The sequence below is a fragment of the Gavialis gangeticus genome, unplaced genomic scaffold (genome assembly GCF_001723915.1).
Source record: "Gavialis gangeticus isolate Ggan-Ray unplaced genomic scaffold, GavGan_comp1, whole genome shotgun sequence".
In the NCBI taxonomy this organism is placed as follows: Eukaryota; Metazoa; Chordata; order Crocodylia; family Gavialidae; genus Gavialis; species Gavialis gangeticus.
Genome location: NW_017729025.1, coordinates 39,010,332 through 39,016,089, shown reverse-complemented (window position 1 = coordinate 39,016,089; position 5,758 = coordinate 39,010,332). Strand labels below are relative to the sequence as shown.

At 45.3% G+C, this 5,758-nt stretch overlaps 1 protein-coding gene across 1 annotated transcript in view; it reads right to left on the bottom strand.

The window, feature by feature from the left end:
* Nucleotides 1-5,521, bottom strand: part of GPR68 (G protein-coupled receptor 68) — a 14,377-nt gene extending 8,856 nt beyond the window's left edge. Inside the window, exon 1 of the mRNA XM_019518658.1 lies at nt 5,365-5,521. The gene's annotated coding sequence lies outside the window, so the exon portion shown is untranslated. The remainder of the gene's footprint in view (nt 1-5,364) is intronic.
* Nucleotides 5,522-5,758: the final 237 nt, after the last annotated feature.

The following is a 5,758-nucleotide window of genomic DNA, read 5'->3' as shown; positions in this document are numbered from 1 at the left end:
GACTTCAGGAAGGCTTTTGATACTGTCTCTCACCCCATTCTCATTAGGAAGCTGGGGGACTGTGGCGTAGACACCCATACAGTCCAATGGGTCGCCAACTGGTTAGAGAGTCGCACCCAGAGGGTGGTAGTGGATGGGTCCTTCTCGACCTGGAAGGACGTGGGAAGTGGGGTCCCACAGGGCTCGGTCCTTGGGGACGAGGGGGTGCAAAGCACCCTGTTCAAGTTTGCTGATGACACTAAGATGTGGGGAGATGTGGGCACAATAGAGGGGAGCAACAGGCTACAGCTGGACCTAGATAGGTTACAAGGATGGGCGGAGGAGAATAGGATGGGGTTTAACACAGACAAGTGTAAGGTGATGCACCTGGAGAGGAACAATCGGCACCATACATACAGACTGGGGAACTCCCCTCTTGTCAGCACAGAGGTGGAAAAGGATCTGGGAGTCATTATTGACTCCAAGATGAACATGAGTCGGCAATGTGGGGAGGATTTGGCAGGGAATCTACTGACACGAGGTAACCTAGGGGGTCAGTGACCATCACTTGATCGAATTCACTATCCAGTGTAGGGTGGGAAAGATAACCAGTAGGGAAAAAGTGCTAGAATTCAGAAAGGCTAATGTCAGTGTGCTCAGGAGATTAGTTAGCAAGGCACTGAAGAACAAGAGAATTGGTGAGATGGGGATCCAGGAAGAATGGTCATTCCCAAAGGGAGCAGTCCTAAGGGCGCAGGAGACTATCCCCTTGTGCAGGAAATGGAGCAAAGGGGCCAAGAAACCCTCTTGGCTGAATAGGGAAATCCAGGAAAGCCTTGGGGCAAATAAAGGAGGAGTATACCTACTTGGCCTGCACTTGCAGGGAGGCAGCGAGAAAGGCCAACGCAGAAATGGAACTTATGCTGGAAACAAAAATTAAAGTTTGGAGTAAAATAGCTTAAAAGGGGTAGAGGAGACATTATAGCAGTTCTCCAATATTCAAAAGACTACTATAAAGAAGATAGAGAAATATTGTTCTCCCTTGCCACAGAGGGCACAAGGCATGAGTCTAAATTGTAGCAAAACAGATTCAGATCAAATCTCAGGAAAACTTCCTAAACATCAAACAATAGGATAAGTGAAACAAGCCTCACAGGGAAGTTTTGTAATCTCATTCATTAGAAACTCAATAGGAATAATAATTCAAGAAGAGACTGGATAGGAATAGCAAATCCTACATCTGTCCAGAGGGCTAGACTAAATGACTCACGAGGTCTTCCAACCTTACAGTCTCAACCTATTTGTAATTCTATTTGCTTCCCTTTAACTCTGTGTAGGATGGGGATATATGAACTCTCCCAGGGCTTCCTTTATAAAAAATTTCAACTAGCAATAATCAGGCCTCAGTTGAACCTCACAAGCCATGACAGTGTTACTGCACAAAGCTAGTTCCACTTTTCTACAGCTCAAAACACTGCAGGAACACTGTTGTAAGCTGCGACTTGTGATGCCATTACTGTAAAATCTTCTGATTTTTATTATAAGTCTTTTAAAGAAGATAATGGCTTTAGTTCTTTGAAGGGGGCTATAAAAACATTAACAAATTACTAAAGTAAAAAAAAATGCCCCCACCCTGCAGAGACTTATGCATATGCTTAGCTTACCCATTTGTGGGGTTGCCCACACAGTCTACATCAGAGTTAAGCACAAACACAAATCTTTACAAAATGTAGGCCTTCAATTCTCCTGCGCCTTTTTCCTCACTCCCTCAGAAACATCAGGAATTTTAATCTTGGGTTTTACTAGAGGACTTCTTAGTGATCTCAGATTCATTCCACTCCAACGCTGGGTTTGAAGGGGTAGTCACTTGCATGGTATCATTTCTTGCAAGGGGTAATTAAAGCATTGGAATTGAGTTAAATACATCAGCAAAAATAGCTTTTTAGTAACCTAATTAAAACCCACTTCCCCTGTCTATTGATCGACTTTCAGTTTTCATGGCATGTCACAGTTTAATTAGTCTTCTTCCCATCAACACAGAGTGCCCATATGGACAAGCCCATAATCAATGGACATATTTCACTAAGGCCTAGTTGTGTGGCTAAATGTTACAAGACTGAGTGTTAAAATATGACACTTTTTTATCTTTGTGCTTTTCTACATTAACTGAAGTCTAGGAAAGAAGAGATAGAAAGGACACACAGTTTGCAGGGCTGCTTCTGGAGATTCCCTTCAACAACAGTATGGGGCCAAATACCAATTTATGGTGCAGAGGGGGTGATCAGGAGTGAGTAACTGTGACTCACTGAGAGGCACTGCAGTATGTGCATGACTGTAAAGTTCAATAAGGAAATGTGGCTGCTTCTGTTTATTTCACAAGGATGGCTAGAACTTGCTAACATTTTCTACCCTAATCACAGTTATTCCATTTTACAAGACAGCACCTCCTGGCTTGTTTGTCTAACACAGGATTTTACCTTTGAGTGGGTAAATTACTGATTTTATGTTTTAATGGATTTGTGTAAGTAAATAAAATAATCTTTTTATGCAGCTGTCACAGAAGCAGAGGTTACTCAAGAAAGTAACTTTGAGGAATGCACTTTTGGTTAATATGTAATGGATCTAACATGGGGTGAGATGCATAAATGGTAAAGGAGGGATCACTATCTTCTCAAAAGTAGGGATAAGGTATCTTTACAACACTTTCACTCCAGCACATTTAATGGTCAGAAACATGAACAGTTGGACCTAATCCTGCTTGCAAAATCCTTTGCAAATGGCACTTTTCCTCCAAGGAACCCAAATTATTATTAATACAAATCAGGTCATGGAGCACCCTGAATGTGAAAACCAAATCTGTCAAGTGTAGGATATCTTCACATTAGCTGGATTTGTTTTTTTGGAATGCTTTACCAGAATTCAGAAAGGAGAAGAACAATAGAAAAAAGGAGAAGGCCACAGAAAAAAGGTGTATTGGTATAACATTGTTCTAAACAAATCCATCTTAAACTGACTTTTGATTACAGCAAGGTTTCCTGCTACTATATAAATGACGTGGCCTTCCAGAAGTACTGGAGTGTGTTGTCTGAGTAGGATGGGAAGGGTACGCTGGCCTCTGCTGATGTACATACTAGAGCCTACTTATGTTACAAAGGCTAGGGACAGACATTCAAAAAGCCAGAGCCTGAATTGATTCAACCTTTGCAGATTTGTCTAATCTACCTAGGTTGAACCGGTTTGTAACAGGACAGACGTTCTCTCTGGACTGAGGAACTGTGAGCACATGCCTGCAGTTGCTCAGGCCAGGTGCTGGGGGGCACTAGAGCGCACCCTCCACTGCAGAGGAGCTGTATTTGGGGTTGGGGCATGGCCAATCTGGGATGAACTGGCCAGAGAGGGGTTTAATTCCCCCTTCCCTGTGCCATTGGTAGGGACCTCAGCCGGGTCTGCCTGCATTCCCCCCTCACTGCTGCAGCAGCAGGCACCATGGCCCCTGAGGCAGAGGGGCACAGGGAGGAGGGTTAGTCTCCCCTCTACCCCACTGCCAGCCCAGTCTGCTCACTGGCACCACCACACTTGCTCTCAGCAGCAGAATAAGCCCCCTGCTGTCCCCTCCACTGGACGCCAGAGGGAGGGGGAATAACCCCCAACCCTGCCTCACCAGAGGGCTTTGCCAGCTGGCATCTAGCAATGCCCCCGCCCCACCACTGCAGCAGAAGGGAGCAGGGCCTTTGGTGGGGGCAGCAGTCCCTGTCATAATGTCAGGGAGCATGAGCCCCTTCCCAGTGGGGGTGTTGTGCTGAGGGACTGGCAGAGCTGCCATGGGGTTATTCTCCACTCTGTCCCCAGGGCACGACAGCTGGGTCTGACCAGCCCAGCCGCAGCCACTGCTTGGTCTGTGCTTGGGGCAGCATCTGGTGGAATAAGCCCCCTCCTGCCAGGATGGGCCTGGCCTGACTGGACTTGAGCAGAAGCCAGCCCAGAGAGCACGCTGGGATGCTGGGGGAGTCTTGTTTAAGTTAAACCAGGAAGGGGTCTGGGACAGACATTGCATAAACTGGTTTGATCCAAATCAGTTAAATCTGATACTACATTTAACCTGGTTTATGTCAAACCAGTTTCGGCCATTTTGAAACTTGTTTATGTGTCTGTTCTGTTACAAGTTTAAACCAGTTTCTGATCACTTAAACAGGTTTATGTGTAATGTCTGTCCCTAGCCAAAGGGCTTCAAGGGAAAGAAAACAATAATTCATCTAGACTATTAGCATTGCAGCAGCTGCCTTATTCTGTCCTCTGGTGTACTCTTCTTGGGGAGCCTACGGGATTCTCCCTCATTGTCAGCCTCTTCCCTGTCTTTAGTGTGGGGGTCATGGCCAGGAGAAGGGACTGTGCCAGAGCACCTTTACACTCAATTGTATTTTGCTTCCACAATTGCCCCAGACACCCCTGTGACCAGACGACTCAGGATGAGGGGGGTATAAAAGTGATTTAAATCTACTTTTTTCCTTCTCCTCCCGCCCCCCATGCACCGAACACAACTCAGATGTAGCCCAGGATTTGACAAAGAGTATGATGTGCATTTCTCTAAAATGAAGAGTGTTAGAAGGACTGACTACCATGCTGACCTTTCTTTTCTTTACTTTTTCTCACTAATCCTCCTTGCTTCCTGAGAAGTCAGAAGACGCGTTCTTAAAGAGTATATTATTGTGAGGAAACTGACACACAGCCCCTTATGAGCAACACTGGAATTGAAGAGAATGACAATGACAGGTAAAGGAAAGAGATAATCATCAGTAACTCCCTCTCTCTCTCTATGAACCCAGAAGCATAAGAACAGAAAAAAGAAATGATCTCTCATGGCTCACTAATCTACCAAAGCCAATTAGGAATGGTAACACAAAGGCACATTTCTATTAAGGCAGCATTATAAAGAAAATAGCTGTTATGTTAGGCTTCAGAGCTTATTTTTTGTAACTCTTGCTTCATCTCCAATCTCTAGCCACAGGCCATCCCAATTATTTATCATATTAGCAGTAATGTAATTCAGGCAGGACAACTGGGGCAGCAGCCCCAGGTGCCGACTTGGGGCAGGAGAGAGGGTGGGGAGCAGAGAGAGAATGAACACAAAACTAACATCTGCTGCCACAGCTGTGTTGATCACTGGCAGCCAGAAGCTGCTGATGCCCTAGGTGTCCAGCTGCCTTGTTACATCTCTGTTTACTGGCCCTGCCTGATCCACAGACTCCACTGCACTGTCGCCTTTCAGGAGACAATTCATTTCTCTAATGGCAGAAAATTAGAAGACCTTCAACATCCAGGAAAGCCCCCCAAATTCCTCCCGTTCCCAGATTAAAGAGAAAGCAAAAGTAAACAATTACTACTCACTGTTCATACCCACAACAGGTTTTCTCCTCTCCCATCTCTGTGTGTACAAACTGCAGCTAATAACATGATTCCCCAGCCAAGGAAGTTCAAGTGTAAGAAACCCATACAAACTAAGCAATGCAATGTATATGCTGAGCACTGCCTGCTGGCAATAGCATGGGAAACATCTAAGAGTCACTCATAATGGCTTTCCCCAGCTCTGAATGATTAATAATATGCAAGTAGGGCGGGTTCTTCTGGCTTTTTGCATCATAGGAAGTCAGTTTACAATAGGCCATCACCTTATTCATGGTGCAGGAGATCCTATTCCAAGGGGCCTCCTGTGTGGATGTAAACAGAGGTTGCACGCACAACTTTTCTCACGTACAGGCTGTAGCATAACCAGGCGTGGACA